Below are 23785 nucleotides of genomic sequence, written 5' to 3' on the forward strand. Positions count from 1 at the left end.
TAGATGGATGAATAGATAGATAGATAGATAGATAGATAGACAGACAGATAGATGATAGATAGATAGATAGATAGATAGATAGATAGATGATCTATAGATAGATAGATAGATAGATAGATAGACAGATAGATAGATAGATAGATAGATGATAGATAGATAGATAGATAGATAGATAGATAGATAGATAGACAGATAGATATTCCCTAAAGCATTCAATTAAATTTGTATTATATTTTGTATATCATACAAAATAAAAGAAGAAAGGAGGGAGTTGGGGAAAAGGAAGGTCTTTACCTTAATAAAAATAATAATGTTCTGTCATGGTATCTAGGTAGGTAAGGACAAGAAAATTCCTAGTGTGCAATGTCTGTCTCTCCTGACTTCCCAGTGCTTTACCCAGAGTGTCCAGTATCATCTTAATTCCCTTCAGAAGTTCCTTACTCAAAACAAGACAGGCTGAATGATGAAAAACATACCACTTGATTTTTTTTGGCATATATCTTTTTTCTTCACATATGAATGTAAATGTGCACTAAAATTTTCATCAGTTTATATTCATTGTGCATGGGTACTGGGATATACACAAACATGAATTAATTGAACCACAGTGTGTCATATTCACAGTTAGTAAGGGAAGCAAATCCCAGGAAGGAAAAGGGCTTTTTCATTTCAACCATAGTTCTCAGACCTCTTACTACACATTAAAAATAATAACAAATTTAAAATAATTTATGGTTCCATCTGGAGTTAAAAATAAATTTCCTTTTTGTCACAAAACAACAAAAAAATTACAAAAAAGTAAAATAAAGTTACATTACTATAAAAGTAGGAACTTCAGAATTGTCACAACCAGTCACTTGTTGGCCTATATACTCACCTTCCCATCTAATGCATATTCCAGTATCCTACAGTAACAGGGCACTAGTACATTTTAAAGAGATGAAAGTACACATGCACGGTTCATGGGAAAACTGACCAAAAGTGTGAATAAACCTCCTTTGGAGCTCATAGTACTACACCAAAGTGCACTTCTGTGTTTTGACAATGTATTACAATTTTGAAAGATGTTATCACTGGGGGAAAGATGAGAAAAGGGCAAAGGGACTCCTATGCTACCTTCTGTAGCTTCTTGTGAGTTTTAAACGGGGTCAGAAAAAAAGGCATTTTCAAAGGTATGCAAGACATGATATTGATGGCTAGCTCTACTCTAATGCATTTCCTAAGGTAAACTATGCTTACAGCTTTCATTATGAGATGAATTTTGCATCTGTGTTCATAGTTGATTTGCAGATGAGCATCACAAGCGCCAATGTATTGATTTCATGGATTTTTAAGAAGCAGGTCAAATATTGGAACCTTATGTAAACTGAGAGTTTAGCACAGAACTTTATTAAAAGGGGATTAAAGAATTTGTCAGTGTATTTCTAAATTTGAAATGGTATTGGTCACTAATTAAGGTACTTTTAAAATAGAATACAAGAAACCAGATTCTCCAAACTGTACTTGTGAAAGTGAGTCAATTTTATATTCCAATTTTATTCACTTTTTCTGAATAGTCACAACATTAATCTACTGGGAATAATCTAGTTCATATATTTGAAATTCCATTTATTTTTTCTATTGATACGCATGTATTACACTTTTATATAATACAGAATTTCCAGCGCTGTTTTAAATGACAAAGTTTTCAAAATGAGAAGCATGGCCCATAGTTTCAAACAAATCCAGGATAAATTAATAATGTTCAAAATGATATAGTTTTTCATTTTGTTCCAAAGAAATTAATGATATTTTATTCCACACAGAAAATCCAGCACAACTGTTATTCCTTTCATTTTGACTCTGTGTAGTCTTGACCCATTGCACAACCCACTTGGAACCACCCAATTAGTTTTATGCTCAATTAAAAGGGATGCAGGAATCAGTTCATTCCACGTATTCATGAGGCAGTTGGCTTCAGCTCAGTATTTAAAAATATAGGTTTCCAACTTAATTTTTAACAGATTTTACACTTTCAGTTGTTCTTCCCAGTAAAGGGTCTGGTTAATGTATGAATCTTTCAATACTGTTACAGACTAACACCAAATTCTCTGTAACATGTGAGCCTCCACAGAAACCAACATAAGGTTAACTGGCCTTGTCAGTGAGTTTTAGAAGTATAAGAAGTCCAAATACCTTCACACTTCTACCAAAATTATGGACCATCTAATAGGATGATCTGTGAAGCATCTTTTGATCCAGCTGAAATTATTAAGACATGGAAAATCCTTGCCTTTACATTCCTTCAAACTACAGGTTTACATGGTATTATTACTTGTTGGAATCCACTATTCTCTCTTTCCACATCACAAGTGAAACAAAATAAATGCAGTATAAAATTATACATTCTGTAACAACTTAGAAAAAAGTAAATCAATGTTTAAGGCCTTTAAATATTTGTAAGACGCTCCTGAAGAACTAAAAACCACAAGTTTCAGATGGCTAAGAAAATATGGACAAAAAAAACTGGCCTAAGAAATCATTTGAATGGGAAAAAATGATAAGAAAGTATTTTAGACCTTTGAGGTCAAGGAAAATGAACAATTTTTTTCTACCCACAGACTGAACAAATATATAAGCATTCAAGCAGTCATTGGAATCGAGCAAGAGACAATGTTAAAATGAGACAGAAAGGATGGTTTAAGAAAATGCTAGAATAAAAATAAGTGATGAGAAGTCAGAAAAGCACATGCATCCCTGGCATTTTTTTTTTAAATGGAAGGCTACCTACTAACTTGACTACACACTGATGATTTCTGTAAAGGAAAGAAAAGGGAAACATTAAAAAGAAAGTACACTTAAAAAAAAAAGGAACTGGATGGGAAAGTGTGCTGGAGGTACGGAGTACTGTGCAGTGGGAATGGGAATCCAATCCTAACTGCTATCTGTTTAAATGACAGAGAGCGGCAGTCATGGGTTAGCCTTGGGGAAACATGTCAGCATGTCTATACATTCTTATATGACTGATGTATTCAGATCATGGTGACTTGCCAATGATTACCATTATCAATGGGGAAATACTTCCATTCCTTTCACAAAGGCAAGAGTAAGATGTTAAAACATGTAGGCTTTCAGAGTTTCAAGATTAGAATACCAATAAAATTGTCTCATTCTACACCATGCCAGAGGAGTTCGCAAAGGAAACATCATCCAAGCTGTGTACAGTCCTACTAGACAATGAACAAAGGACCCAGGAACGTATCCATGACAGGACAGTGGACTTGGGAGACAGCTTCAGAAACAAGAACAGTCACAGCTGAAGCCAGGAACCCTACAGGTAGCAGTCTCTGGTGTCACCCCCAAAACACCAGCTCTGCACCAGCTTCATGGAGAGCACTGTCCGCTTCCCTCAGAAGTATAACGAGCCAAGAGCAGTTCACATCTGACGAAGTCTTCAGGACAGGAAGTTCACATCAGACTTTTGCAAAGTCTTAGTTTCAATAGGAAGCTGATAACAAGTCATGGAATCCCTTGGGAACAGGCTTAAAAGCCCCTCTTGTAAGAGGTATAAAAATCTTCAAGATCGCCACAGGAGTCAAGGTTCTATGCGTGTGTCTCCATGAACCCAGCCTTGAGGATTGCTTGATTTATGTGTGGTTAATGGGTTACCTGGAAAGGAAGAAGAAAATATAATGAGTACCTTATAATAAAGCTGTCGTCTCAGGACAAGTAAATAGTAACTAATGCTTACTAGTTAGCACTCACTATACCAAACATATCACTGAATTCTCCAGGACCTTCATTTCACATTGCCAACTTATTAAAAAATATGTATACTTTTCTTCTATTGTTTTGCAATTATTTTTAACACAACTTTCATCATTATTTCAAATGATTCCAACTATGACAAACACAGTCACTACTGACAATAGTTCCCTTGACAGAGAAAGTGAATGATTCTGAGGGGCCTCTGATTTGTGCAGACAGGGTGGCTAAAATCTGTAAACCTCTGTGGAGAAACATCTTTGGTCACTGGAGTACAACCAGAGCTTACTCAACCCTTGGAGACTTGTTTTACAAAATTCATTCTCAAAGAGCATAGAAATTGGGGACCCTAACAGAATCCTTAATATATTCTGAAAAGTATCACTCCTTTGTGTAAACAAAAAATATTTAAGGAAATAAAGAATGAAGAACAGTGCAATAGTTTGCCAAATTTCAAAGTGTGCAGATCTTCTCATAAAATGGACTGTATTATTAATGCAATTTGAATTATTAGGAAGATTCACAGTAAATTTACACGCCTATTATTATCCAAACATATTAGTATCCAAAATACACATACAGGAACAAAATAAAAAGAACGTGTTATAAATACATTATTTACATTTATGTAAACAATACAGGAAAAAAGCCACTGCTGTGCTAACCCACTCTTCACTTTACATCACTAACAGATAGGGTATTTTACGATAGCAACCAAAATGTGATCCACTACACGTGGGCATAACAAAATGTGAAATTTTAAAATAATGTGAACACTAGGTTTTATTTCATTGAGTGACATGTGGATAGCACATTTTTTTAAAAAGGCTGGTTTTGCTTTGTTTTGTGATTTGCTATGAAAAATGAAAATATTAAACTAAATAACAAAATAACTCTTGACTTTGCTCCTGTATGGCTAATCGCATACCATGAAAAGGACTTGGAAAATTAAAAATCTTTTTGAAACTCAAGGGGAGCCGTCTTGATTTTGTCTTGTGGTCAAATGCCATTTCTCCCATTGTTCTTATGCTCAGGGTTACAACATGAAGGGCTTGCTGAATTACAGAGATTAAGGAAGGTGGAAATATCAGGGGGCAAGACTTGGGAGTCTCATCAGTTTGTCTGCCATTCAGTGGCATTCTACACAGTCTACAAAGGACACCCAGAAAGTTGGTATAGGAAGGAAGAGGGAAGAAAATATTATTTCTAGAGACATTATGTTATAGATGCTGATGATGATGGTTGATCATTGTGGGAAAAAAGTATTTTCATAATAACGTTTATCCATAAACTCTACATAACATAATCTTTGACTACCACTAACTGGTAACTAAAGGTTCATCTATGTTTTCTGAAATTTGTTTTTCCTAGTCAGAAAACTGATTAAATATAAACACAACACGGGGATCATATTTGTGAAACTCATGTTGAAATAACAAAAAAGTTAAAGAAGTGTTGGAAAAGACTGACAGAGAACAGATGATTAGTTTCAGGGGGGGATAAAGGAATGAGGCAGAATGCTGGAGGTGAACAAGAGGCAGGAATGTGTGCCCCCTGAGACACAAGAGCAGGGTGGGTCCTCAGCACCTTTCAGCCCAGCTCTGTGTCACTGACAGGTTTCTATGGTAGTCTCATCATTATATCTTTATTCTAAGGTAAACATTTGATCCTGTTAGTTCATAAAATCGTGGGAAGATTCTGTTGACCATTTGCATATTAATTAAAGCTTTGTTTTCATATGATTTTGAAAACAAACAATATCAGAAGCCTCCTTAAATAGAACCAATTTTTCCTCCATCTCTGAAAGTCTGTAGGTGTATGTCTGTATGCATACACATCCATATATATATATATATACATATATATAAATATTCATGCAGACATATAAATACATGTAAATATATCATCCATACACACAAGAATGTAAATGCATATTTTTATAATGTATTTTTCTCTTGGCTAAAATATTAGCTAAAAACACCAAAAACTTAAACATAAGAGTAGTTGTGTAAAAATAAGAATTATCTTATAAGCATGGACTGAAACGTAAATAAAGCAATTTTCTCACATTCACTATTTGTATAATATTCTTAGTTTAATCCCTTTTTGAGTATCGAATAAAATAACTTCTAGTATCTGATGACAGTGGATAGTCTGTTTTAGACTTGATAGTTCTATTTGATTAGGACACACTACGGTCAGACATGTGACACTGGATTTAAGCCAATGTGGTAGGGATACACCCCAGGCTGTGTGTTACTTTCAGACTTCATCCCGCTCGGTGTTCTCATATATAAAATGTGGACGATGTTGTCAACTTCTTCTGTGAGAATTAAGCATTGTCATGTCTATACAAACATACTGCTTTGTCAGCATTGCTACTCCATGAAATGACAGTTTTAAATGTGAAATTGTCCTAATACATAAATCTGAAGAAGAGAAATTGAAAGTAGAATGGAAAAAGTATTGTGATAGAAATCGAGGTAAGTCTGAGGGCTATGGATGAAAATAAACTACTTATTTGCCCATTTTCAACATAGTATAAACTGAGCACATGAGCATGTATCAGCATACCCTCTGGGAACATGTAGTTTCATACCAAATATGATGGTAGAACCAACAAGACATACAAATTTTCAAATATATTCCAATATGTTATTTTAGAGATAGAACATGATTATGGGTATAGATATACCCTCTCCAATTTAAATTACCAAATAAGCACAATTCAAATGATATTTAAAAACAAAATCATTAACTAAAACTAAGCAAAAAATCAATCATTTATTAATTTCTAGGCTCACTGAAGACGGTCAAGTGACCAACCTTAAATTCTGGCTCACTGGTAGGTGAAGATACCATCTCACTTGCTGTAAACTATAAACTGGAAAGTTCTAGCATGTAAGAGTTGCTTAAGTAATATTTATACAATCCCACATTTTAACAAGGAAATGTTACTAACACAGCATATAAACATTACCCTATTTGTAGAAGTAAAACACAACACTTTACACTAAAATTTTGTTTTTGATAAAATGTCAAACAGTAAAGTCTTCACTTTCTAAGGAGATCTTCAGCAAGTTTTCGGTAACTATACCGGGAGGTTTCAGGAGAGCAAAATCTAGGTTGTTCCTATGATGCATGGTGCCTTCTTGATCCCAGGGCTACAGACGCAACATTCATGGAGGAGACAGATAAATAACCCCAGTTTTGCCTCAGTATCACTGCTGTCATCAGTCTTCAGTACATCTGCCTTTGAGGAAGTCATGCTTCATACAGCTGTTCTTCTGCATACAACCTTATTTTCTGCCTAGCAGCTGGCATGTTACATTCAGCTGCTGGACAGCTGAACCCATGTAAATTCAAAAATAGTACTAAAAACAGGAATTGCTTCCCCTGTGTCAAGCACAGCTATGGTTAAGTGGTTCAGAAGGATGAAGAAGCTAATGTGATAACAATAAACATAAGTGTTAGGACTGAAGCATCCATGTATACCAGTCCAAAAAAAAAATCTATTCCAGATAGCCTTAGGGTCTCAGATATGCGTATCAAATCTCTTCACCAATTTGAACTAAGAAAATAAAATAAGTGAGCAACGCATAAGACACTAGCTAAATCTGAAATAAGTAAAGTCTGTTATTTTTATTCTGTTTGTTCCTTATGTCCTGATCATTATGAAATGTCCTTAATTTTTCTTCAAATTGAACACTGGAAGAACATTTAAATCTTTTCTTTCTCCAGTTGTAAAAGCGAATTAGAAAAATTCTTGATAGGATTATGTTCATAAATGTGTAAATTTCCTTTCTTCCTAAGTTCTGTTGACTAGGTAATAAGTGAAAGACAAGCCTGGGGAGGGACACAATGGTAGTAGCGTGACCTCTGTAGGCAGATTCTGGGTTCAAATCTAGCCCTTTGGCTTTCAAACACCGTGGGACTACATACATTATTTAAACTGCATGGACCTTCATCTTCCCGTGTATAATTTTAGAACAATTTTACTATCTAATATTACATACATTATACAATTATATAATATTTCATACATTTGCTATTATGATTAAATCAAACATCCCTTGCAAAGAGTCCATCTCAGAAAATGCATTTTAAAAATTAGCAGATGGTAATAATGAAAATTCTCAAACAAGACACAAAAAGTGATGTGTAGAACTCCCATCAAGTAGTGTTACTGTTTCTTTTATTAATCTAGAAATATTGACTGGATTTTTTTTTTATTTTTTTTTTATTTCTTATAGTAACTCACCTTGCAATTGACTCTTTCAATAATATTGCTTTTAAATGTCATATATCAAGAATTTCACACTTTTTGACAGCTGTGGGTAAAACAATGTCTTTTCATACAAGTTGGCACTAAATAATGGTTAAAAGGTTGATCTGCGGCATCAGGCTGCCAGGGGCCAATGATCAGTTCTGCAGATGGTTCAAAATGATTCAAGGTAAACATCAGGCCTCTAGCATCTGCATCCTATGGCCACAAGCTAACAAGTATAGACATGGACTAAAGACAGTTGCAGGCGGTTAGTGTTTAGAGAGCAATCACCTCTAATGTGTGCACCATAGGCTGTGAGATAAGAAGGGCAGGCCTGGGCTTAAGACAGTATCAGGCACTCAGTAGCATCTACGTTGTAACTACCAGTATTCAAACACATGTGTCTTAACACTGCCCTTGCTCAGGTTACATCCATGTGCATATGGAAAGCACTAATTGGACTCAGTGGTTACAGAGAGAAATAAAATGTTGCAAGGCATCTGTATGCACAGTGAATTCTGTCTTTCTCCTGTCATTGGGCACATATTATGCCTTTCTCAGATTCTTATTTCCCATCTGTCTGTACCTCCTTCTTTGTGCTTTAGATGAGCCAACATCCATGAGACTTTGCATACGGGACAGGTATCTAGGAAATCAAGGTCATACTTTATCCAGGAATAAAACTTGAAACATGATCATTTAACAGTGAAATGCAGATATGAAGATGCCCTGCTGTATCAAGGATTACTTTGATGTTGTTATTCTTTAATTGAATGCTAGCCTACCCCTCAGTTTGGTTTTTTGTTTTGTTTTGTTTTGTTGTTTTTTTTCAGTTTGCAATCTGTGTAAATTTGTGCAATCACTTCCGAGTCACTACAGCATCAATGTGAATCTCCTGCCATTTACAGAATAACATATTCTTTTCTGTAACATAGTCATTAAAATCTTGTTATGAAGCACTTCGGAATACCATTTATATCCTTGTCGCTCTAGGATGAGTCACATACACACATTAATGGGAGACGGTGTGTTTGAGCAGTGGAGTCAATTTCATTTCCAAGGGAGTTACATTTTCACTAAAATGCCCATGTTATTAGCAAAACATTTATTTTTGTACTAATGAACATTCTTTATATAAGCAAGTAGAAGGCAAGAAAGTGTGGTAGTATTTCCGTGACAAGACATCAGGTTTAAATGCAATCGGTGTCCAACCTTTAGAATAGCTTCTTAATAACATCACAAATAGACACCATTTTACACTAAGATACCAACAAATTTAGCCTGCTCTGTAAAAGCACAAGGAACTGCAGAATGCCTTCATAATCTTAAGTGCTGATGTGAATGAACTTTTCCTTCCTTGGAATAGAACGGCTGCTCACTGCAAATGAATTTTTTTTAATGTAGCTCTTACAAGTACATGAATTTAGCTCCGGTTTCACTATCTGTATACTAAGTGTGCAATTAAAGCATCATTATTCCACAGCAACAGATTTTTTTCACTTAAGCTAGAGAAGAGCTGCCGTTAATTTGGTCATAATTGTACATGAACATATTCACCCTATCTCAAAACATGCTATACAATAAGGTATCATAAAATGAAAGACACCTGCCTGGCAAGGTTGCAAGCTGCACAGATAGCTTTCAGGTATAGACAAGCCACTACAAGACAGCGGCCAATGAACTGTTTTCATAAGTATCCTCATTTGCATACCATTAAAAATAAGTGTATATTTTACTCCCATAGTAATAGATGTGGCACCTATAGCTCTGATCATCACTGCATGTTCATACCACAATTTACTTTTTCTTCTACAGAACTCTGGTGCTTGACCAGTCTTGACATTTGCTTTACCATCTAGCAACAGAAGGTTGTCTATCCAATACTTCAACAAGAGTCAGCATGACTACTAAAGGATCTTGAACTACTTTCAGTTCATCTTTTCACCAAATTTTTGAAAATTTTGGCGGGCCTAGATAACTAGAGAAAAAGTCATTTCAGATAACACAGAGTATTCCAGACAACTACAGATAACTAACGAATCCTGTTAGTGTGAGCTTCCATGGAAGCAGAGGGGTGAAGAGTCCCTGGATGTGACATCCAGTCCTCTGCACTTCCCGCAGAGAGTCACAGCACTAGAGGAGCTGAGACAGCCTTTTCTTGCTGGCACAGATACCAGAGTTTTACACCACCATTGCTGCCTGCTAGTTTTTAACTTTACAGTCTCTTGAGTTTGTCGCATTCCCAGCTGCCAACATTGTCACTTGGACAGAGTTCCTAGTTCCTCTTTCAATAAGATGCTTCTTAAGAAGTCTATCTTACAAATAGGATTAAATCATCACCTTGACACCCTAAACTCAGCAGTGGCATTGCCATTCTGTATTTTATTTTCTACAAGGTGCAATTTGTTATGTTGTATCAATGCAAGACTAGTGAGCTCTCTTCATGGAGGAAACATCTGAGGTCTGTGCACTGAGCAAATGAAGACCTTTACTGGAATGGAGTCCTCTGAACAGATGGACTCATGCTATTTCTCAGAACTTCGAAGCCTCCTACATAGTTCATGGAAGCAGATGAGTGATTGTGTTGCCTTTAGAGCACTGCTCACCCTTCAGGAACAGACAGCTCATCCTCAGTTTGGCATTTGCTATTAACAAATGAACCACTCCTCACTTTGTCTTTGGGTACCCAGTAAATGCCTCTGGCATTTTTCAGAATTTGTTAGGAAAAGATGTCCTTCTACTTCTGGTCCCCCAACTGGTACTCTCTGTTGCCGGTGGAACACAGACACACACAAAAATTAGCCACTTTAGATAATAGTAAGAAGCAATTAGGATAAGGATGAAAATCATAGGAAGTTAAAAACTATTTCAAGACAGGAAAATAATACCTAAAGAGAATCTGGGTAGATTTTTTTAAAGATATGAATTACATATTCCAGCACTGGAAAGTTTAGAGACTATGAGATTTTTTTTTTTTTTTTAGTTCAGTTGGAATGTGCTTCACCTGCCAAATTAGATATTACATTTGTTTTTTTAGGATTCACCTCTCATTTATATAGAATAATTTGAACGGATAGTTTTTACCTATTTTCTGCAGGAAAATGTTAGCCTAAAATTTAAGGCTAGTCAAGAACTATACTCTTCAACAATTTCAGCTTCGCTACAGTAAAAGTAAATGGGAGTCAGAGTAAAGTGCAAAAACTGTACTCCAAAATGAGTTTGCAGTGAGTGGGACTTGAAAAGAACCAGAATTGAAGGCATCCTTTATGGTGGTTTGGGATTGTTGAGAACATTTTCTCTTAACTTCAGGAAAGTTGGCTTCAGTTACAAATGAAATGGCTTTCAGTAATTTTTCCTTGGGACACCTGTCCACATAAATAACATGGTGCTGTCCTGTTGAAAAGACCTGGTGTGACTCGTGGAACGACAAAGTCAGTATATTTTGAGAACATTCCAAAAGGAAGGCATGCTCTATCATCTTCTTCTATTCAGTTAGGTTTAGTGATGATCATTCCATATGTGATAATAATATTTTTTTTAAATTCGTTTCTGTACATTTCAAAATTAAAATCCATTCTCTTAAGGAAATAACATCATAGACAACAATGGTTAACAAGCGAGATGTATTGAGTGTGTGTGTGTGTGTGTGTGTGTGTGTGTGTGTGTGTGTGTGTGTATAATTGTTTAAGGTAGGGCACAACATAGCTTTCAATGTTAATTCCAATATATAAAGAATAGATTGGGTAAGAAGTCTGTCTGGATTTGGTTAATGGAGATTAAGTGAATGCCTATTGGCTCTGTGCTCTTCATGCAAATTTATAAATAATAGGCAGGTTGAACACTGACAGATGTTCAGAAAAATACTAGGATTTTATAATTTTTTCTAATTCTAAGAAAAGTGGCACTACAGGGCCACTGCTGGTGACAGCATTAAAGCTCACCAATGGCAAAATATTGTCTTATTCTAGGTGCAACATCCAACCTGTGGGTTGTGTGAGCCAGTTCAAAAAATGATGCTTCTTCCCATTTGGGTTTTTTTTGGTTTTTTTTTTTTTTTTTTTAGTTAAAAAAAATCATTGCTTTCTTATTAACTGTGGAGTCAGTTCTTTGCCCTCTGATCTCTAAAACTGTACCAATTTTGTTGTCTCCATTTGAAATCAAGCTCCTGGAAAGCTAACAGTAACCATAAGCAAGAGTAGGTCATAGTCCACCCTGTTAACATGAGGTACACACCTGCTGCTTTGTGAGAAATGAACGGAGACAGGTGCTCATTTCTGGAGTTGTTTTGAATCTTTACTTCTCAAGGGAACGTCTGCCCCTTCCTCAGAATCCGACCAACACTAGGAATCGCCATAACTACCGCTCCAGCGTGGAGCCAGAATTAATTTTGAATGTGGAAAATCAAAAACTGTCATCAGGCACAGCAGAAAGCTCCTCTTTCTACTTCTCCATTCCAACTTGAAGAGTTTTACACGTTTGCCTAAGGAACAAACACATGTCAGGCACTCCACTGTTGAACAGATTATCACAGGATTCAAAGCTGGGAGAAAGGGAACATTTTAACAATCGTAAAGGGACAATAAGACAATAATGTCCTTTGCTTCTAACAAAGCTCACAGTGGGAATAGTTCTCTACTGCTCTTAGCAGGTTATAAATGCAGAACGCATACAATAAGTAGGGCTAACTTATGCAGCTATTATAAGCAATTTCAACAGGGATTGTAAGTTTTCCTTGGGAACAGTTTTGGAGAAATTCTGCACAAACCAAAGAAGAAAGTTTCATTGAATTCAAGCAAGAAAGAACAAAGATTTCAACAGATAAGTATTTTAACATTTAAGTGTCAAAGAATCATAGAAACATTAGGTGGTACTACTCAGTTGGAATCCTAAGATTTCATATTTGCCGTCGTAACCATTCATGGGCTTATCTAAATATCCATGCCTGCAGTAATTTATAACTTGCTGATGCATAAACTAGGATCATTCACACTTTAAGGAAGGTAAAAGTGATCAAGCCTTTTAACCAGTGCTTCAGTTTTGCCACCCATAGGCACTTGCTTTTCAAGCCAACTTCACATCTCTTAACTCATAATTAATCCTATGATCCCCATGAACATTCTGAATAATATCCATGACATTTTCAGTGGTAATTTATGATACTTTATAGATAAGTGGCTTTCAAAGGTTTCTTTATGCATGCTTCCCTCCAAAGAACATATATATATTATATATAATCAAATATATATAATATATATCAAAATATGTAATTTGAATAATAATTTGAGAAAATATAGTATTATTATTCATAATAAATCATATACGGTGATGCTAGTCATTGGCATCAGAAAACAGAGGGGTTTTGATAAAATGAATCAAGATATAACATTGTCTACATGATTTTAAGAGAACAGAGGAGTTAAAACTCATGTAGAGAAATGACTAATCATGTAGACTAATCATGGCATAATAGAGATTAAAGATAATTTACAATTTAAAAAAAATTTCCATTTTTTGAACAAGGAAAACATTTCTTTTTCCATTATTGCTAAATTTAGCCTCTTCTTATCAAACTAGAAAATGTAAGACTAAGGCAATGTGTAGGGTAGGGCAGAACTTCTGTGCACTGATCACCCATCAAGAATACTTGACTTTATCCAGACACACCAGAGCCAAGATTACCAGAATATGGGGCAGTGCCAACACAGACAGCGGATTCCAGTGGCAGAAGACAAAGGATGAAACTCAAGGAAATGCAGGAGAGTTTCACACCTTTTAGAAAAAGCCCAGCAATGGGAGAGATGCACCACTCATGGCTTCCCAGTGCTCCTTTTCCTCCACATTGTTCAAAACCATGTGTTTTTTGTCAAATATTCTTTATTAATTCCATATAACCCTATTAAGAACATCACTATTGCCCACACATTTTTTGCCCCTTCCAAATCTGTTGCCAGCTACTAGTTCCACCATCACTGTCATAATCAAGGACTGGTCCATCAGGTTTATATATGTGCAATAACTCCTTGATTTTTCTTGTCTCTTGTATCTCCTCCTCCTCTTTGCCATCATCACCAAAAAAGGAAAGTCTATAATGGTGTCATACTACAGAAAGAAACCTGAAGCTATGAAACAGAATATCCTTCCATATTAGAGCATCCCACCGGTTTCATCAGCCCTTCTTCCCAAAGCCTTCACAGGTACACATTTAATACTCTCCTAAGTTGTTGTACCCAATTATGTCTCTGTCTTAATGCACATTAAGCATCTGTGCTTGATCTAAAGCCCTAAAAAATGAGATAGTTTCATGATCCATATATTCAGAACTTTATTCATACTTTAGGCATCTTTCACAATCATAAGATGATTTAAGAGCTGTGAGCTCTTGTAAAGTAAGTACATTAACACATACATCTTTTTGCATGACTAATCAGTATTCCAGGCATTTAAATGACCCCTTATACTTATCAAATGAAAGACTAAAACATGGATGGATATGTACATGGATAAATTAATGAAAAAAATTAATGAATGGATATATATTTTATATATGAACAAAAGTGATAAGCAGCTTCAGAAAGAAATAGAACTACTATTTGGATTCTCTATAAACACCTAGAGGCATGATCAGGTGACCCCAAAGGCCACTTTCTCAGCTATTAATTTTTCCAGCATTATTCCCACAGTTCTGTATTTTTAGAATTTGAAATTATAGATATCTATGGGTCCTGACATTCAACTTCACTTTTGTACCTCAGATATTTAAATGTATTCTCATTTGGAAAAGGTCTGGTTTTTAAGACAAAATTAATTCATGAAAATAATAATGCAGGAAGATAATAGCAATCTGTGATGCTTTAATTGGTATTAGGGTAGCCACTTGGGATGTGGAAAATGTCCAAATGGATACATCAAGGTTCATACTGGCATATTTATTACAGTTAATATTTCAGTTATGAATTATCCTACTTTTAAAAATACACTTCTCTCTTGAGTAATTTCCATATTGCTGTTTAGCACTGACAGGGAGTTTTTCTCACAAACTATTTTGTGGTGGCAATTATCCCATACCTAGGGGTCACAGGCTCACTTGACCAGTATGGTGGTGCCATTGAAGCAGTGTCAAGTTTCCTATAGTGGAACATATCAAGCAAACGATAAAATGATTGACTCAGTGCGTCTCCATCCAAATAATACTCTTCGTGTAAACACATCCACAGACGAACAGGGAGGGAGGGAGGAAGGGAGCAAGGGAGAGAGAAGGGAAGAGAGAGAGAGACAGACAGACAGACAGAGAGACAGAGATAGACAGAGACAGAGAGAATGAGAGACAGAGACAGAGAGAATGAGAGACAGAGACAGAGAGATAGAAACAAAGAGACAGAGAAACAGAGAGAGAGATTGAGAGACTTGCTATATTTACTATTCAGGATACCTGACACCTCTCTCCAACCCTCCCCATGTACCCTTTCTTACAGTCTATCAAATTCATGGTCTTTATTTAATAGTTGTAACCCTGGCTGGCTAGAACTCACTGTATAGATCAGGCTGGCTTGTAACTCACAGAGATCCACTTGCCTATGCCCCCACCCCACCCACCCCCCGCTCCCGAGTGCAGAGACATACCTGGCTAGGTTCATTTCTCTTTGTTCCTTTGCCTTATTCGTTTGGCTCCTTTTGTACATTTTACTAGTCTATCATGTCTTTAGTTGGCTTAAATGTCACATGATCTTCTATGACATTCCTATAGCTGTGACAGGTCAGCAGTTCTTGGGTTTCAGTTTGTTGTTGTGGGTTATTTTTGCTTTTTTGTTGTTGTGCAGGATACTTATCACCTTATATGCCTGGTTTGGTTTTTTTTTTTTTTTTCCTAATTGTATGCTAGGTTTTGTATTTGCAAAGTTATAAAGTTATTGTGACATCAGGGCTGTAATTTTCCCCAGAGAGGAAGTGTATTTGCCTTTCTCAATGACATTTCCATAATTCATGTTCATATCAGGGTGATTCAGAAAGTACCCTGGGAACACCGTTCTGCTTCTCATGCTTTCTTACAGTGCAGCACAGGAGCATCCAATCAGAAATGAGCTCAACAGGGCTATCTGCTTGGTGACTGTGGACTATTATGACAGTCTCCTGGGGTCTGCCAGGTCTCTTTGAACCTTTAGACTTCCTTATGTTGACACTGACCTCCACAGGTTAGGATACTCCTAGAACCAGACTGCTAACTCTTGATTGTCATACTTCTCTGTACTTTTCCTTCTCTCTCTGAGTTTCTGGTGTTGGAACACACACAATTTACTAATATTGTCTTTGAAAGAATGTGTGGCGGCCGGGCGGTGGTGGCGCACGCCTTTAATCCCAGCACTCGGGAGGCAGAGCCAGGCGGATCTCTGTGAGTTCGAGGCCAGCCTGGGCTACCAAGTGAGTTCCAGGAAAGGCGCAAAGCTACACAGAGAAACCCTGTCTCGAAAAACCAAAAAAAAAAAAAAAAAAAAAAAAAAAAAAAAAAAAAAGAATGTGTGGCAAGGTACTTTGAAGATTTTTACTTAATCATAACTAAAAGAGAAGGGCAAATTATGGCAGCTCAACTTCTTTGAGGAGCTTGGTGTTGGTAAGTCATCAAGTAATCTGCAGTATTTCATTGCAGTATTCACAGTATTTTCTTTGGCATTCTCAACTTCCATGATAACAACACATTACAACTATGTTTGGAGCAGGTCTAGCACAATGGTGTAAGTTAACTGTTATGTGCATCTAGGGCAACCATATTTTCCAATTTTCCTGAGATTGTCCTCCTTTATAACTGCTTCCTGAATTCCTCTTATGCATATCCTGAAGGAATTTCCTAGTGTGGATAAGGAGTTCTCTCATGAACTGAATGAGTAACTATCCTTTTCATGGAAATTTGAGTTTTAGTGAATAACTCAGATACCGATATTATCAAGATATAAACATAAGGATTTTTGTGTTTATGGTGAGCCCCAAAGGAGTATTCCAAGAAGCATAAAACATTTTTGAAAACCATTATATCATATTGAGTTACTACTAAATGTTTAAGGTTAGTGTTGAGCAAGCATTTCTGGTTTTAGCACTGTGCTAAGTTCTTCAACATTTCTATCATAAAGATGAGACGTGGAGACTGTGATGTGAAAGGCTGACTGTAATATTATCAGCTAGTACTGGAGCCCAGGGTCATTCCAAGAGCCACATTAAACTGATGGCACATTCTATTACCTTCAAGGTAAATGATTTATTACAATGAAGAGGTCAAAAAGTCCTCTTACAAAAACCTAGACCAATTTTAAGGCCCAGTGATATTGGAATTTGATATTATCTAACACACGCTTAAGTTTCTCAGCTGGGTTTTACAATTTTTTCCATCATATACTATTAAAATTTTTTGTTAGAAATTTTCATAAAATTGAAAAATGAAAATTACATGTGGATTTCAACTTCCTCATTTTTCCTCTTTTCTTTCTTTATTATGAAATTAATTAAAAGTTGGTTTAGCCATAATGTTAGCCTGAATGTTCATCTACTGATGATGATTGTCTATAATAATGATGAAGACAGACTTTCAGCAGGCAATATCTATAATGGAATGATGAAGAGTGTGGATTAAGAATATCTAATCATGGGATTATCTTGAATTTTTAGAAATATTATATATATATATATATATATATATTGCAAAAAACTATCTCTTTACCTACAATAGAACTAATCTTTATTTCATCACACTGCTAAGAAGAATAAATACAATTATGCTCCCAATAAGAAATTAATCCACCCATTCAAATAATTTCAAATCTAACTTTGAAATAAAGATTTTCAAAAACAGTAAAATCTACCCCTTTCAGATTAGTCTTATTGTTCCAATGCTATTACAAAAATAGGAAATCTAATTATATAATATGGCATTCAACATAGATATGTCATTGACTTTTAAAAATTCTTTTATTGTCTTTTACAGAGTTAGGCATTTCTTGTGAAAAGTATGGGCCAATACTTTATTTTTTCTAAGTTATATCAGAGTCTGGGAAAACAAGTAAGTTGTTATATTACACATACAAATTCTAATGCAATTTTTCATCACTTAAGAGCAAAACACATTTCAATTGAAATGTACCGTTTTAAAAGAATCACTTAGGTTTTATTTGTTCTTCCATAAACAGAAATTATTAGCCTCAGATAATTGCTGAATATCTATATGCACTTTCTGCATCAGTTTTTACTGGGCATTTTTGTGATTTAGTGAGAACATTAATGTTGTATTAGTAACACCGAAATGGGTAAGGGTGGCTCAGCACTCAAGTAAACAAACCTTTCCCAAAGTAGCAAGCACTCCAGGCCAGCATCATCTCACACTGCCCCAGGCAAAACAACACAAAAAGTGAAGATTCAAATGAAAAGCAGGTACAGGAAAAGCCTGGCACATAGCCATAGTGTACTCTGTCCCCAGTTAACAAAACAGTTTAATCATAACGAGACACCTTTGTGAGTCTGCCTTGGAATTATCCTAAGAAATCCTTGTAAAGGTCAGCAATTGCAATGGGCAGAAAAAAGGTATTTACTTCCCTTTATAGAGCCTCAGTAAGATGCAACTGAAAAAGCGATGCCTGGTGGCTAAAAAGGACACAGCAATGTTTATGCTCCAGAAGCATACTTCTTCAAAGATGATTCTTTCAATCAAAAGCATAATAGGTTTGACCCAGCCCACACTAGTGATGGGAATGTTCCAGATTATGTGGCCATTAAAACACTGCAACTCACTTTTTCCATCTCTTTGGTGAATTAAAAACAACAACAACAACAAACATTTTAATAACATTCATGCATTTATTTATTTCTTGGGGGGGAGGGGGTGAGTACACGCATACATATGAGTTCCATGGCATGTATGTGGAGGCAAGACAACATCTTATAGAAGTCAGTTTTCCTTTTATCATGTGGGTATCAAACTCAGACTATCAGGCTTGGTGACAAGCACCTTCACCTGCTGAGGCACCTCACCACCCTTGATGAGAATATTTTTGTGGTTATTACAAAAGGGACTGAGTATAATTCCAAATGAGTCTATACTTTCTTTGAAGGGCCTTGTTTAACTATGAGTTTAAGTACTGAAAGGCACCCTGAGACATTTCTACAACTGTATATTTAACAAGATTTACTACTGTTGAATAATAATGTTCATACTTTATTTATTGGGAAACTGGCTTATTTTATTTTACTAACCAATTAACAACTTACTTGATTTATGTACTTCCCATAGAGATAAGTAAGCCCAAACAAGTGGCCAGTAACTTGTTTTAAGTAATTCCTGAATGTTCACTGGTTTAAAACACCCAAGAAACCCACATGGTGTTTAAATAATTATTCCATCTCATAGATGGGTAAGGAGTGCAGGTGTGAAGTGACTTTCCCACGGTCAGAGGCTAATGTTTAGGTGTGGACCTGAGTGATCTAATTCAAAAATCTGGATTAAAGGGTTGGGAATTGTTGCCATCCAAGCATGAGGACCAGATTTTGATCCCCAGTATGCACATACAAAAGCAGAGTATGCTAGTGTGTGCTTAAATCCAAATTCTGAGGAGGCAGAAACAGAAGGATCTCTGGGGCCTGCTGGCCAACCAGTCTAGCTGAATCCACAAGACCTCTGTTCAGTGAGAAACCCTGCATTCTAGTTTCATTTCTCCTGATGTGGAATATTTTATCACATCACCAGATCCCATGGTGGGGGTTGGATGTCAAGGAAACAGGAACTTAAAACATCTATCCACATCACATCCACAGTCAAGAGCAGAGAAAAATGACCCAAACCCAAGGAAAGATGTTCACTCATGGCCTGAGTCTTTCCACATCAATTAAAGTAATCAAGACAATCTCCCACAGACATTCACAGAGGCAAACACTATGTAAGCAATCACTGAGACGCCTAATCAGATAATTCTAGGTGGTATGGAGTTGAAAATCAAAGTGAACCACCACACTCTGTCACCAAAAAGTGAAGAGTCATTCCACATTTATGTTCACACAAGTGCATGGACACCTGTGTGCATATGCACATGCACACACAGCACACACACACACACACACACACACACACACACACACACACACACGTGCATACACACAAAAGTAAAAATTAAGAGAAAAATTGGGTTCATAAACATCAAATCCATTCTTGAAGACTTTCTCAAAGGAGCATACCAGCCATTTTTCACCAAAGTAAATGAGACTTGTCAGATGGAAAGGTGAATGTTATGAGAGATGAATAGATAGTACCTTCCAGAAATGTATCCATTTTTAATCTCTACAGTAGAGCTAATGATATTCTTGAATCCATTCTGGAGACCACTGCGATTTAGGGAGGTTATTTTTTTTCATGAAAAGTCAACATGTGCTGTTCCTCTTTCACACAAGGAATATGGCTCTGTGCTTACACTTAAGGTTAAATAGCCAGACATGAACCTCCTGGATTTGTCTTGTTCTGTTCTACTTAATTTTATAAGAAGAACTGACTATATAGACCAGACTGGCCTCAGATTTGTAATCCTTCTGCCTCTGCTTGCTAAATTCTGCAATTACAAGTGTGTGCCCAGATGCCTGTGAGGCTAGAATGCTTTTATGATGAGAGTTCTTAGCTCTGATGAATAGAGTTTGAGAAAAATTAGATATCTTCTATTATAGTGTGCTTTTAAAAATATTATAAACATGGGTCTTCTTGGAAAAGATCATTTGAAATAATTTTTAAATGAATTGTTTCCTTTGTATGTTCTCAAAGACTTCTTTTTTCCAATGCATCTGACATTGTATAGAGGCAATAAGAGGCATGTAAGCCACACCTGTAAAGAAGGAATAAATAAAAGCCTCGAGTGTACACACTTCTTAGAATGGGCAATATCCAGCACGCTGGAAACAGTGCTGGCAAGGTTGTACAGCCCCCAAAACTTACATTGACTGCTGGTGGGGAAGCAAAATGGGTCTGCTCCTCTGGAATGCCATATAGCAAAGATAAGCACACCCTCACCATATGACCTAGCAATTCTGCTTCTTGCTAGTTACCTCCAAATGCATAAAACGATCTCTTCATGAAGACACATAAATCAAGGGTATTTATAGCAGGTTTATGAATAGTTTTCAAATTCTGTACACAGCCAAGTTTTCCTTTGGAAAGGACGTGATAAATAACTTCATCCAGAAAGTAGAATGTCATCCAGGCTAAGGAGAAAGGCAGTATCAAGCTATTAAAGGCAGGCTATAAACTTGACTGCATGCAAACAGCTAAAGGAAGCCAAACTGAAATGGCTACATATTGAGTTATTCCAAGTAGATGGCACTCTAGGAAAAGAAAAACAATGGGGAAAAAAGACCAGTGCCTGCCAGACGTTTGAGAGGAAAAAGCAATTAACACAACACAGAGGACTCTTAGGGCCATGGGAAGGGTCTCCTGTGACAGTACAGAAAAATGGATGTTTGGCCTTATATATCTGTCTAGACTCATAGCATGAACAAAAGCAAGGACTCGGCATACTGAATCTTCTCTAATAGGAGACATCTGTGAACCTTCAGACCAAAAGCTAAGGGTAGGTTTGTTGCTTCAGGGCTGATCACTCCTGATGTTTTCTTTAGTCCTCCAATCACAGTAACAAATAATATGCCCAGTTTATATATATATATATATATATATATATATATATATATATATATATATATATATATATATACCCCTCAGCCTTGGTTCTGGAAATAAGAAGAATTGCACCTGGAGACCAAAAGCCACCTATGATGATGGCTGACTGAGACCAAATCTTGTTTGTTTTAACTATAGAGATTCAAAAAGCTATTTTTCTTCCTTTTGCTGTTCAGCCTAATCTACTTCAGAGTGTAACCTGTTAGAAGACCACTGAGAGCAATTCCCACATAAAGCCTTTATCTTGCTTAAGTAATTTATCCCCAAGATTTAGCACAGAGCCTGACATTAACTAGGCATTCAAAAATGTCTTAGCAAATGAAAAAAGTCTACTTATTCACTATCATAACAACTTGAAAATAAAGGAAAATACCTCAAAACCCAAGGGAAAGAATCTAACAAACTGCATTAGAAAATTCTAGAATTCACAGAAATTCCAACTCAAAATAACTAATGAAAAAGTGTTGATATATGACTGTTTACAATGGAGTCACTATTATAATCACTGATTACACATTTAGTAAAAACATCCCACTGCTGTGGATGATTGATTGATTGATAAATAAAGTGCTGATTGGACAGTAGCCAGGCAGGAAGTATAGGTGGGAAAAGGAAAGAGGAGAATTCTGGGAAGTGGAAGGCTGAGGCAGAGAGACGCTGCCAGCCACCACAAGGAGAAGCGTGATGTAAGATACTGGTAAGCCACAAGCCACGTGGCAAGGTATAGATTTATAGAAATGGGTTAATTTAAGATATAAGAACAGCTAGATAGAAGCCTGAGCCATTAGGCCAAACAGTTTAAATAATATAAGTGTCTGTGTGTTTATTTGAGTCTGCGTGGCTGCCAGCCCGGATGGGACTAGAGATAGCTCCAGCTACATCCCACCAACTTAATATATCATGGCTGGCTGATATACATAGAAGGACTGACCTTTTCTGAAAAGAAAGGAGAAGAGGATGTAGGGGAGGGGGAGTTTAGGGGGAGGAAATTGGAGGAAAGGAGGGAAGGAGGGAGAGGAAACTGTGATAGGACTAGGGAAAAATAATTATTAAAAATAAATATAAAAAATATACCCTCACAAGAAACAAGTAATATGTAATTAGACATTTGGTCACTGTAGACTAGCCAACTTGACACAATCATAATTAGCCATCAGACTTGACTTTCTAAACATGCATTTTTTATATGTGGATGAATAAACAAAGCCTTTGAAGGACTGAGCGTCAACCACAAAACCTCTTGAAATTCTTTATCATGAAATCTGCAAGAGATATTTCTTCCATGTTCATCCTCCTTGCAAAACATGCAAAGAATAAACCAACATGTGCATTTGTAAACAGTGATTAATTTATCCTCCTGGATTTGGATACGACTCTCCTGTGCTATACTAAAAGATGTAAATGAGCTAGTGTCTCTGAAAAATTAAGTATGTCTATTCCAAAGCAAACGATGTACAGTCACAGAAGAGTGAATGAAAAACAGAGCATGTCCATAAGACAGTTCAGGAGTGACAGACATTTAACTGTGAATAAACACGGGGTATATTCACTAATTTCCCAAGCTCTCCATAGCAAAGTTCTAGCAGCAATGCCCTGGAAGGGCCACACATATAATGTAAGCGTTTGTCATGAGACAAAGTGGAAGAACACTTGTTGAGGTAAGGCTGAGAGAACCACTGTGCAAATAAAATGGGGGAATGGCTGCCGGGATTACAGCACTGCAAACTTCCAGTGACTGTGCTCAGTGAGATGGAAAATGAACAATTATTGGGTACACTTTGACAGTGTCTCATTCTCTCTGTATTTGCTATATGCTCAGGATGGATAAACCTATACTATTGCTATTGAAGATAATTCTGTCATGACATAGGGTTCTTTTACCTCACATGTGAAACCATATTTTTCATATTCTCAATATTTATCCTTACCTATAGTATAAAGTATTAATGTGGTACCACATTACTGGATAGGATCTCCTTAGACCATTAACAGAGGTAAAAACTGAGTATGTTAAAAGTTATCATTAGTAACTTTTATCAAACTTTATTCATAAGCACATTTCCTCATAACTCATCTAAGAAACCCTA

At 36.3% G+C, this 23785-nt stretch overlaps 1 long non-coding RNA gene across 1 annotated transcript in view; it reads right to left on the reverse strand.

Annotated features, from left to right (window-relative positions):
- Positions 1-1591: 1591 nt before the first annotated feature.
- The window catches only part of LOC131895075 (uncharacterized), a 36086-nt gene continuing 13892 nt past the window's right edge, over positions 1592-23785 (reverse strand). Inside the window, exon 3 of the long non-coding RNA XR_009375092.1 lies at positions 1592-3648. This is a non-coding gene — a long non-coding RNA (uncharacterized LOC131895075). The remainder of the gene's footprint in view (positions 3649-23785) is intronic.

This window comes from Peromyscus eremicus, chromosome 18, assembly GCF_949786415.1.
Source record: "Peromyscus eremicus chromosome 18, PerEre_H2_v1, whole genome shotgun sequence".
Lineage (NCBI taxonomy): Eukaryota > Metazoa > Chordata > Mammalia > Rodentia > Cricetidae > Peromyscus > Peromyscus eremicus.